Source organism: Pteropus alecto, unplaced genomic scaffold (genome assembly GCF_000325575.1).
Source record: "Pteropus alecto unplaced genomic scaffold, ASM32557v1 scaffold38, whole genome shotgun sequence".
NCBI classification, from domain to species: domain Eukaryota; kingdom Metazoa; phylum Chordata; class Mammalia; order Chiroptera; family Pteropodidae; genus Pteropus; species Pteropus alecto.
In genome coordinates this window covers 5,813,941-5,826,909 of record NW_006442512.1, presented here as the reverse complement: position 1 = coordinate 5,826,909, position 12,969 = coordinate 5,813,941, and positions in this window count along the sequence as shown.

The following is a 12,969-nucleotide window of genomic DNA, read 5'->3' as shown; positions in this document are numbered from 1 at the left end:
CATGTTTTTATGAAAATGCTCTTGTCACTTTTGCACCTGAACCTTCTGAATTAAAGGTCTGAGTATGAGCAGATTATTGGACAAATGGTGATCCTTATCTACTAGAATGTCAGTGGAGAGAGGGCAACAACCCCAGCCCTGATTTGTACTCAGAGGTACGAGAGAGAAAGGGACATTCATGAGATTTATCTTTCAGAGCTACCCCTGGAGACTTCCTCACAAAAGAAAATATCCTGTTTTCCTGAACTGCTGAGTGCCTTAAACTTAATGGACTGCTGGGTTTGCCATCCCCTGCCAGCCATCTCTGGCCATGATTTGGTCCCCATTCCCCTCAACCTTTCTGAGAAGTCTACAGGAGCATCAGGGATGGCCCCAGCTCCTGCACCTCCCCGACAATACACCTGTGAGCACCTCTTGATCTCTTTCCTACCCTCATTCTCATAGTTGTGGTTCAATCATTCTGCGAGGCAAGGGAACGTCACCCAAGTAGGGGTGTGGATTCAGAACAAGGTGATCAGGCTGCCATCAGGCAGTCTCTTCAAAATCAGGGACTAGACTAGGCTCAGTTATTCCAACTGAGCTGGGAGGCTTACCGCACATTGTGGGCCCACTGCAGGTACTGTCGACCTGTGCCCCCTGACAGATGCAGGTCCTGCTCGGACCCCAACAATTGCAAAGATTACTTTCTTTCTAGAGGATCCATATGCACCCCCAAAAATGTACTTCTTGAGGAGGGGGCGGGCAGCCAGACATTAACTTGTCTCCCTCCTGAAAACACGGTGGCCTGCACCTTAGGAGTCATGATAAGAGACCTTCAGGTGTCCAAGCAAATACCATTAGTAGATCACTGAGCTCCCAGAGGACTGCAGCTACCTGGGGGAGCTTCCTAGATAGATAACTGACTCATTATTTGTGCACCCTGTGAGCAGTTATACCTATAATGGGGATCATCCAGTTAGAAAAGGTGGCACAAGAAAATTTGTCCCCTACTTTAGCTGACCTCACCTCACCCTGGGGACTGAAAGGCACCATGACAGCCTCAGCTCACTGACTAGGGTTGTTATAGATCATGGAATTGCCACACGCTTTTTCTTGGCAGACTGGAGGTCTGTGCTGTCCTTAACACATTCTTCTCTACCTGGATTACCTCCTTAAGCCATGTGGAAAGGTCAGTACAGAAACATAAGGCCGAGTCCCACTGGTTTTCTCAGGTAGACCCTGATAGTTTAAGCCTCTCTGTTCAAATGGGTCCAGGACTCTGGGGAGGGCATGGCTGATATCAGTACTGCAGGTTGGTCTCATCTTGCTGCTTGGAGAGACCCGCTGGTAGTTAGCCGCCTAAATTAAATTGTGCATGAGAATAACCGAACAGATTTGGTCTCTATGTCAGTTAAATTAATCAGAGCGGCTGGCATAATGGTGCACTCAAGGGAAAATTTGCCAGAATCTGAGACTAAAAACAAGGGGTAGACATTGTTGGGGGACAATTCCCCATGGGCTTTTGTAAGTTTTGCATGTTTAGTGAGCAGAGACACTGCCTGCTTTTATTCCTATCTTTTTAAGAATGTGGATCAGAAGCCAGAATCCTTATAAAAGGTTCATCTTCCCTAAACCCGAGGTTTCTCTCTTGTAACGCAACCCACTGCATGTGTGCAGGTGTTTTCTGGTCCTTTCTCTGTTACGTTGTGGGATTTGGGGCTTGCGGAACCAAGGCAAAAAAATTTTGCTCTTCTGGCTCTGCTATTTCTGTGAGTAATGAAATCCTTTGTCTCTGACCCAGGAGTTTTGTGTCTTCTGCAAGCATTGTGAAAGTATAGTGAGCTAACTTGTTAGCTTGCAAGTGGGGTAAACCTTGGACACCCCGCAGTTCTTGACAGCCAAGTCTGGTCTAGACCACCCTTGAGTTTGGTGGGAATGTGACTCACAGGAGGATGAAAATCTGAGGGGACTGCTGTGCTAGACTGTACCAGACTGTGCTGGCTGGTGTATGTGATGGTCACCATTCCACACGCTTCTTTGTCCAGTCCATGGAGTCAATTCTACACATACATTGGGAAAACTGGCTGGAGAGGGCTGGGAGGGAGGGGTCTCTGGGGTCAAACCCCGAGGGTCTCTACCTTGATCCTTCACACAGCACAGCTTCTGTTTTCCCGTCTTTCGAGCAGGGATAACAGCACCTATTTCAAAGGGATTTTGTGGGCACTAACTAGGCGAGCTTGGCCTAGAGAAGCCCTCCTGAAGGCAACACTTGCCACTGTTGTCACTGTTATTCTCATTGATAACATTATTGCATTGACCTCGATCATTCTCTATAAGGCTGGCCTCTCCCATCTAACAGCCTATCTGTAATCTGAGTTTATCTTTTCTACACTGAAATCGGCCAATTTACATGGCACCCCTCACCACAGTCACTGGATATGCCTCTAATCTAATTAGACTAATTTCAATTTCCTGGATTTAATTACTTTTAATTTAATTAATTTAAAATGCAGTACACAGGGTGATTAATTAGGAAACATTACTGAGGGATTCAGAAGGTGAATTGCAGGATATGTGTTTAAATATTATTGTGCCTATGTCCACGAGTTGTCGCTTCACACAGGAGGCTGACGAGGCTGTGGGAGGGGCAGAGCCTAGAGTCCCGGTGGAGCTGGGATTCCGCTGGAAGGCACCTGGCACCAAACAGTGCTCTCTCATTTTATTGCTTTTAGCAACAATGGGCAACTCTCAGGGAAAGCGAAGAAGAGCAATTGATTCTAGTGACCATCAAGTTGGAACTAAGGTATGAATAGTGTGAGGTGAAGACAAACTATTTTTCTATAGAACTATATTTCACTGTGTTTTTTATGTACATGATAAAAAAGCAAATCATAGGGCTCCCTCTGAGCTATCACACACTGAAATTTTTTTCGACATTCATTTATTGAGTACCTGGAATGAATAATAATACTCTATATATGGTGCTACATGCCAGGCACTCTTCTAAGTGTTTTTTATATTGAGTAACTCATCTCATTGGCACAGGAGTTAAGCACTATGAGTGAGGCATTATTATTTCCATTGTGTGAGGGAGGAATCTGAGGGACTAAGTAGGCTCTAATGGGGATATTGGTTATTTGTGTTGTACAAAGGGACAACTCATAGTGGAGTTCGGTCTGTAGTAGGCAGGTGGGAGAGACAATTTAGAGCTGACCATTGTTTAGAGTGCCCTTAAGTCACACAGTTTTGCCTCCTACATCTCTGAGAGGTAATAATAGCAATAGTAAACACTTGTAAACCCTTCCCGTGGGCCAGGTATGCCTCTAAATGCTTGTCATGTGTTAACTCCAACATGGTTAGGCCACCAAGGGGACACTGCCTGAGGCCTTCCCAATAGCTCAGCTGGATGCTGGACCATAAAGGTTAGGGTGAGGCACTCTCTCTCACTGCCTCTCTTCCTCCTGGCCATCAACTTAAAGAGGTCCCAGACTGTTTGCCAGCGGGGGCTTCAGACTGCAGATTTGTTGGGCCCTTGGAGGCAGAGCTGAGCCAGACCCTCCACCCTGAGCTGAGCCCTCCACTCTAAAGTTCAGCTCCAATCCCAAGGTGACTTATTTTCCAGATGGGCTCATTGAGCATCTTCAGGGCCATGATAGGTGAGGAAAGGAGCCAGCATGGTGCAGACTCCACTCCCTGATGCACAAGCAATGTCTGATATAAGAGCTGCCTTCAACATATACCCTGTATGAGGAATAGGGCCAATAGGCAGAAGCCATAGAGAAACTATAAAAAAGGATCTTCCAATAGCTGAAGATATCTTAACTAGAATGAGCTCTTCAACAGGTTGTGAGTCACTGAAAGGGTTTAAACAGAAGCCAATTGGCAATAATTTGCTCACCTGGTCTTTTCTTTTTGGAATGTCCTTCCCTATTCTTTCCTGCTGGTTAACTCCTATTTGACTTTTAAGACTCGACTCAGACATCGCTTTCTCCAGGAAGTCTTTCCTGCACACTCCAACCACTGCAGATTGGGCCAGGTATCCTCTGTGTTCTCATAATGCCCTGGGTATATACTAATCACTGCCCTCACTGCACATTGCAATCATCTGCTTATGAGTTTTGTCCTTTCTCATCCTGTCCCCGCCATCCTTCATAAGGTAGACATGATTTCCCCCAGCTGGAGCATGGAGAACCTGAAGCTTTGTGTGGCTAGGTTGCTCACGAAGCTAGGAGGGAGCAGAGGTGGTTGGGTCTTGTTCCCAAGTTCAAGGTCCACAATCTTCCTACCACAGGGCACTGCTGCTCTCCTAGAAGGGGCCCCAAATTCTGTGATTTGTGAGGTCATGGGCTTGTGCACAAGCTGTAACTGAGGCAGCAGGGGCAACGTGACTAAGGGGCAGCACACAGGCCATCTGTGGAGCGATGTCAGTTGACAATCTCTGTGCAGAGCCAAACGAGCACACCCCCACCTCATCAGTGCACATGCTCACTTTCCGAGCCCTTCGGAGGTCATGGAGAGGTCAGAAAGAAATGAGAACCAGGCAGCCGAAGCCTGTGTCTCTCCTGAACCTACGGGGCTTATTTGTGCCTGAGCCAAAGCCCCTCTTAGCACCCTCATTCTTTGATTTAACAAAGGTGAGGAGAGCCTGCCCTGTGGTTTCAAGGCTGGATTCCATTTCTATTAAGATCGCTGCTGGCCCCATAAGATTAACTCACAGTTACCCCCGTGAAAGCTGATCCGAGTGGAAAATCGAGTTAGAAAATTCTGTCTTCCCTTTCTCTCACACCTCAGCAGATTAAGAGAAGGGCTGATGCTGAGTTATGGGGATTTATGGGAATGTGCAGTTGCTGGCTGCTAAACGCTCACTCTTTGGGATGTTGGCAGCCTTGCTTCCTATAAATCGTTGCTGGTATTTCTTAGCATTTCCTTGCCAGCAACGCGGAGGCCTGCAACACCTTTTCCGTGCAGTAGCCTGTGAAAATATTGAAGTCAGGCCCAGAAAAACACCAGCATAGAAAGGGGAAACTTTGATGTTTGCTCGTTATTTTCAGACAACCCTTGCCAAATCTTAATTTTTCTAGTTTACAAGTAAGGGATTCTGACCATCTGTCTGCTGTCAACTGATGTTTGTTTGGATGAAGATTTTATTTTTTTTCTTCCAATCTAGCACTCCTGTTCTTACAAGTAGTTTATTGGACTTCATAAATGTCAGCTTTTTGCAGGCATTTTGTAAGCAGCTTATGATTTAGTATTTAATCAAAATTGAGCAGTCGGCGTCTGTAATCAATCTGAAGTGGGAGTAACAATGAGAGTGAAGCTTAAAATCCACTGAGACCACAATCATCTCCCAACAATCTCTAGGAGAACTAAGTCTGCATCTGAAGGTATGGGGGTGGGTAGAAGGATGGAGTAAATAAACACACGTTGGGCACCTATCGTGTGCTATTTTGTGATTGTGTCAGTTGTTGATTGCCAAAATAATACTGTGTAACAAACCATCCCAAAGTCAGTGGCTTTAAACCATAAGCATTTGTTTAGCTCCTTGACTTAACAAGTCAGCTGGGAGCTCCTTCTGGCTTTGGCTGAGCTCTTTAAAGTTCTGGAGGTAGACTGGCTGCCGGTTGATCTCGGTTGGCCTCACTGGAACAAGCGGGGCAACTCGGCTCCACTCCACATACTTATCCTTCACCAGGTTAGCCCAGAAATATTCTCATGGTGATGGCAGAGTGCAAAAGCAAGCCAATCCAACCCTTTGAATGGTTTCCCAAGCTTCTGCTTGCCTCACATTTGCTAACGTGCCATTAGCCAAAGCAAGTGACATGGCCTAACTCTGAATCGAAGGTGGGAATAGACTTCATTACTTTATAGTGAGAGGAATTACAAAGTCACAGGCAAAGGCCAGAGGTACAGGGAGGGGTGAAGAATCTTGGCCCCTTAACGCAATCAATCTATCACAGTGATGCTGGAAAGCCCACGAAGGAGGTAATTGTTATAATTCCAAGATCTAGATGGAGAAAGAGAAATTCAGAGATTGTCATTTGCCCAAAATGTCTCAGCCATTAGGAGCGAAGCTGGGATTCTTCATTAGCTTAACTCCTGATTTACTTTGGACTCCCTGAATCTGCTTTCCCCTAGGAATAGGTAAAGCAGGACTAGTGGGACATTCTTAAAAATCATTGTTCCACCCCCTCATTTTATGGATGGCAGAATCAAAGTCCAGAGAAGGGAGTGGGCTCAAGGCCTCACAGCAGAGTGGCAGAACATGAGAAGCCTGGGCTCTCAGGCAGCATTCTCCCCGCAGCCCAGGGGGACCCACGCCTCTCCAATCTCTCACAGGCCCTTCTTCTGCAGGAAGTCTGTTGAGTACTGCAGGCTCCTACCACTGGACATGAAAACAGTACCTTCCCAATAGGCTCTGCAGAGGCCTATCTTGGTCATGGCAGCCTTTGCTAGGTATGCTAGAGAGAAATGGTAAATGCTAAAGGATTTGATGACATCATTATTAAAATCCTTCCTTAGTCAGTGTTACAGACTAAATTGTGTTCCTGCAAATTTGTATGTTGAAGCCCTAACCCCCAACTGACTGCATCTGGAGATAATGTCTTTAGGAGGTAATTAAGATTAAATGAGATCATAGAGTGGGGCCCTAATCTGCTAGGTCTGTGGCCTTATAAAAAGAGAAAGAGAGGGGCCTTTCTCTCTCTATGCATGTGCATCACTCTGCATTGAGGAAGGGCTGTCTGCAAGTCAGGAGGAGAGTTTTCACCAGACCCTGACCATGCCAGCACCCCGATCTTGGGCTTCCAGCCTCCGGAACTATGGGAAAATAAACTTCTGTGGTTTGGGCCACTCAATCTACGATGCTTGGTTATGGTGGCCCAAGCTGACTAATCTAGTTGAGGAATCAGGTTATTAAATGGTCATTATGTATTTGCTCAGGCATTCAACCAATGTTTATGGAGCATATACTGTGGGTAAACTCTCCATGCTACACAGGGTAGGAAACTGAGAGTTCTCTTGAAGGAGCGTTCTGAGGACAAAGAGACAGCCTTCCATGCCTTCCGGATTGGTTCCCTGTCCTTCATGTATGCAGCCAGCAAAGCCTTCAATATAGAAGTTTTTCCTCTGGGATTACAGGACTAGGGGCCCAGGAGGAGGATGCACAGTTGTCTGGCTAATTTTCCTGACAGCTGCCGACCTGGATCCCAGAGCAGCCAGGGGCTTACAGGAGAGGTTGCTGTGCCACCTGTCACTCCCTAGCAGAGTACCTCAAGGGGTCATGTGAACAGTGAAATTTTTTGGTAAAGTGAATCTGATACTTCTGAAGACTTCAGAATCATAGATTTCAATGTCCGGTTAAGGGACCCTGGCACCTTGGGTCTACTTTTCCTTGTCTTTCTGTTCCCACATGAGCATCGTGAAAGTTCTCCCAGTGTCTGGAAGGACATTTTTAGCCAAGAGCAGCAAGCACAGACTGGCTAAGCCAGTTGGGAAGAGCAGCATGGAATGGATGCAAGGAAAATAGATGTTGCTCAGTTTCTCTCTCACTACTAGTTTTCCTGTCCCCAAGGATCAGCTTCATGGTACAAAGGCTGGTAAAAATTGTGAGAAGAACACTAAGGTTGTGAGAGAAACTGAAGTACTCTTAAGAATCAGAGTTGCCAGTTCACCCCACCTCAGCCCCCTGGCCTCTCCCCTCCCCACCCTCCTTCCCTTAACCTGACATGCCTTAGCTTCTCCTGCTTTGCCCTCCAATTCCTCACCTTCTCCCAGTCCATCTCCTTCATCCCAACTTCTCTGGGGGCAGCATGGTGCCGTGGAAAGAGTCAGCCTGATCTAGGTTAGACTTCACTTAATGGCTGTTTATCCCTGGCAGTCAATAAACCCCTCTGAGTCCATTTCCTCCTCTGTAAAATGAGAGGACTTGGGTTATTGTGAGGTTGGTATAAAACCATACAGTACACCCAAGAGAATGTCTTGATCATGGACATTCAATTAATATTCTTTTATCGTCCATTCTCTCCCTATTCCTGTTGACCTGACTTTTCATGGCACTTTCCTATTCCTTCAATAATTCAACATTGATAGTTTATTAAACAGAGGCTTTCTAATGGGCTGTTATTGACCTGGTGAAGAGCAGATCTCCCTGCGGGGTTGCCCCTGCCCCTGAAGGAAGTAACTGATGGGGAGGCTGCGAGTGATGGTGTTCTCTTGCCAGGAGTGAGTGGCTGGAGGGCAGATTCTGATTCTGTCACCTCATGCCTTGGGAGACCTCTTGGCGTCCTGAAACCCCAGTTTCTGCAAAATTGGGTTCATATCACCTTTACCATGTGGTTACCTATGGAAATTGAAACAAAGTAGGTGAAATTCGCAGCCCCTGATCACTCCTTGGTCTGTACCTAGGGTTTAGGCAGTTTCAGATCTGGAAAGGAGATTAGTTATCCATTGGTCTATCTGTGGTACTGCAATGCCCACATATTTACCTAGAACTGGTCACATCATTTGAAGCATCACTATCGTAAATTTATTCCTTTGGGAGCTAATGAGAAATTTCACCTTCAAGAAGTCTCCGTGATAAAAGACATGTCTTTGGGTTGGAGAAGTCCTTGAGCTCATGATGGGTGATATTTAAGAGGTGGGGCACTTGGGATCCCTGGTGCTAGTTCTGGCTCTGACACTAGAAAGTGTCACTATATGACCTTGAATAAGTTACTTCCTAAGTTCTTAAGTTGTGTGGAATCTGATTAGCTCAAAAGATTAACTTTGAGGTTCCTAATGGGGTTCCAAAGTGGTGGGACTCCAGATGGGTAGGTTTTATGGAGGCTGTGGTGTAAGGGCACAAGCAAGGGACATGGGGCGGGGGCAGGCAAAAGCAGCCTGTCTGGGTATGACACCTGTGCTTATTCAAACCTATTACACTTGGTGGTTCAAATCAAGGTCTACTCATGAATTGATTGATTCCTTGATTAATTCCTTCTTTATAAGGCTTTCTCTGACCCAAAGTTCTCTCCCTTCCTTGACCTCCTGCGGCCCTTACTTGCAGCCTCACTGCCATCTCTTGTGACCTCTCTCCTGGTACTTTTGTCTATTCCTCGGATGGTCCCATACCTGCTGTCCCCTTGCTGCTTTTGTCTATTCCCCGGATGGTCCCATACCTGCTGTCCCAGTAAGAGGGCTTACTTTATGCCCTCTCACTGAAAAGCCTTTTCTTTCCATCTCTACTTCCCAAAGTCTTGGCTGTGGCTTAAGGGACTAATCAGAAGCCACCTCATCCAAGAAGTCTTTCCAGGCATCTAATTTGAAGCTCTCTCTCCTTGTGCTCCCTCTATACCCATTCACTGTTCTTCAGTGTCTGTCCATTGATATAAGTAAGACAAGGCCAAAATGCTTGACTTAGTTCTCCAGCCTTGTTTCTCATCATTGCCCTTCCTACCACCCAGCTCCAGGTAAGCTAGGATGTCTCCTACATGTGTCCTCCATGCAGGACTTAAGTTGCTTCTCCTGCTTGGGAAGCCTGTTTATCTTCCTTGTCCTCTTGGTAAGGATACTTAAGTACTGTAAGACTCAGCTCATGTCTCTGCATTGGTAAGAATTTAACGGACTTATCTTTTGGACTGTATTCTCTGCTTTGCCTTGAGCCAGTCTCATGTGTGAGTCTGGGGATCCTGGGTTATTTGTCTCTGAGGCCACAGTGTCTTACATGGGGCCCAGCATATAGTAGGTGCTCAATAAATGTGGTGTCAAAGAGAATTCTCTTCTATGTGCAACACAGCACCAGCAGAGACTGGGGCCCAGGCAGGTGTGTTGATTGGATCTTGATTCAAAGCTTTGTTCACAGCAGCCCTGGGCTCTGAGATGGAGCCCTGGGGCTGGCAAAGCTGAGCAAATGGCTCCTGTGTTGTGTGTGTGTGTGTGTGTGTGTGTGTGTGTGTGTGTGTGTGTACATGAGTATTCTCTGTGGGTATGTCTGCTGGGGTCTTGGTGGTCTGCCATGCACAGAGAAGCTACAGTTCCCCAAGATTTCATGCCTTTCCCCTGACATTCTCCCCTCCTGGGCACCAGCCCACCAGCCCACCAGCCACCAACTCCAGAGTCAACAGCAGAGAGGCTCCTAGAGGGCCCTCAAGAGTCCTGTAAAGAAATGACATTCCACAATGGACCAACTGCATAGTCCTGTACTGGGTAGCCTTGGGCAGGTCTCTGACACCTCTCATTCTCCGAGCTAGTTATTCATGCAGGGCTTCCCACGTACCAAGCCTTGGGCAAAGCCCCTGTGTGGAGGATCTGATTTAATTTTCATAAAATCTTAGTTTGTAGAGGGGAAACTAAGTCATGGAGAGGTTAATTTACTTGTCTTAGATCAAAAAGCCGCTGAATAGAGAGCAGGGAGATGAAGGGGAGCAGCCTTAGCTCAAAGCCCATGTTTTGGAGTGCTGTGCCCTGCTCCCTCCCATAAAACAATGCCTCTTTGAGGATATTGCATTAATGTAAATAAATGATATATATAACGTGACTGGCAAATAGCAGGCAGGCAATCACTGGAGGCTGATATTATCGATAGTTAATTCAACCCTCTCATTTTAAAGAAACTTAGGTATGGTTTATGTGATTTGATAGCCACATTGAAAGTTGGCTGGACCCAAAGTCAATTCTCTTGATGGCCAACTATTTTCAATTCTCATTATGCTGTGCCTGATGGGGTAAAAATTGGAAAGAGAATCTAACATTTTGGAGGAATCAAGGCAGAGAGGAAGGTGGGGTGGGAGGGCAGTTGAGGTTAAAAGGAACCAGACATTTCCCTATAACTTCCCCAACCACCAATGAGGCAAATCCTATTTCCTGCAAATCCAACTGGTAATTTTGCAGATCTGATCTTAGAGGGGAAGGTGACTTACCTGAGGGAGAAGGTGACTTACCTGAGGCTGTTGGCTGGTGAGAGAGAAGGAGAGATTTGATAGATAGATATAGATAGATGATAGATAGATAGATAGATAGATAGATAGATAGATAGATAGATAGATAGATAGATTGATAGATAGATTGAACAAACACAGGAATTGAACTCAGGCTCGTCTTACTCCAAGTCTAGTGCTGTTTTCTGCATTGTCAGCCTAGAAGTGGGGCCCAAATTCAAGGTGAGGGTAGCCACAATTGTGACTGTCAATTATGACAAGGGGCAGGAAGGCTGCTGATGTTATTTCTTAAGAATATTAGGGGAGCTCCTGGAGATACGGGAAGAGACAGTGTGGGGAGCAGTGTTCCCCAGGGGAAGAGGCAACTCTTGAAACTGTAGGTGGTTGGATTTTTCCTTGAAGTTCTGAGGGCACCAAAATAAGTCATTTAGTCTCTGTGCATTCAAATAGCCTCTTGGGCTACTTTTGTCTTGTAGAGTGACTTTCAAAGACTGAGATCTATTGGTTTAAAGGTCCTATGCTAGCGAAAGATAGGCAATGTCTTGGAAATGTTATTTTATTTAAAAAATTCCTACAGAATTTGCCTTCTTTTCCACAGTATATCGACACGTGCAAATGGGATGGATGAATCTAACTACATAAGCTTAGGTGATAGGGGTGCGACAAGAGACTCTGTGTTTGGCCACATCTTATTCAACACATTTATCAATGACTAGAGAGGATGAACATTTATTGAGAATATCCTAAGTGTCAGCAACCATCGCAAGTATTTTACATAAATTGTTTATAGATTATTTCATTTGCTCCCCAAAGCATCCCTGTAAGTAAGATTGGTTATATTACCTTTTTATAGACCAGGTCAGGGTGAGCGACTTGCCCAAGTTCCCATAGCCATTACTGTAATAAGATTTAGAACCTAGATAGGGCTGACTTCAAAGATTAGGGTACTGATTTACCCATGACACTGAACTACTTAATCATCAAGGGGCATGTGGATAAGTGGGAGGACACTACAGGGAAGGTAAGAGGCAGGATCCAAAAAGGCCTCAACAAGGCTGAAATTAACATTGAGTCTAAATCAATGCATACCAGCATGAAAGGCAATAGAGACCTTTGCTTGCCCTGGGGTTCAGAATACCCACCAGACACACACAGGATGTGGGATTGCGGGTCAACAGCACAAGTGAAAGATGTTGGGGTTTTAGTTGACAGGAAGTCTCATATGAATCAACAGTGGGAGGTGGAGGCCAGAAAGCTAGTCACCATAGCCTTCACAGTGGAGGTATAATGAGCAAAGGAGGGAGGAGATACTCCCAGGTCAACCTGAACCCAGGAAATGGAATTCAGGCCTGGAAACCTCAGAGGTTAAGGTGTGCTGACAGCCTGCCGGGCTCTTGGACACAGTGGTTGAAGTGAGAGGGGGCTCCTTGTGGCTGTTGGGCTGCATCACACTCCTCATCCTCTGTCATTACCAAAGTATGTTAACATATTTCTGAGCAACTAGAGCCCCTTCTTGATTCTTACGTATTTGACTTACTTGCTTGGGAAATACACTATTCACTCAGTTTTTATTTTTTTAAATTAATGTAACCTGAGGAAATGTGGGGATTCCTTGTAACCTAGTCTCTACATTAAGCTACATTCCAAAGGAGTACAATCCAGCAAGCAGAAGAAAATAAGACACTGTCAGTCTTACTGCACATGTCTCAAAGAGAGGAAGAAGGATGAGGTCCCCTTTCACTTCTCTATCTCATTATCTTATACTTCAAATCTTCCCTGGAACCTTTTATCCTACAACTCCCACCCCCACCTTCCAAAAAAACCCCTCTAACATCTAATCAACCTGACATGCCAGCTCTTTGTTCTTCCGTTTCTCCATCATTTAGATGGGCTCAACATCCGTGTCTTCTTTTTTTTTGTCCCTCATTTTCCTCCATCTCTTTATTCTTTAATATTTTCCCCACTTTACTGCTGACCCAAATTCTTCCCTACAAAGAAGGACTCTGGAACTGATTCAGCAAGCCAGGATACTCCCCCTTCCTTCAGTCTCTGCAGTGCTGTCTGTCCTTCCTTACAT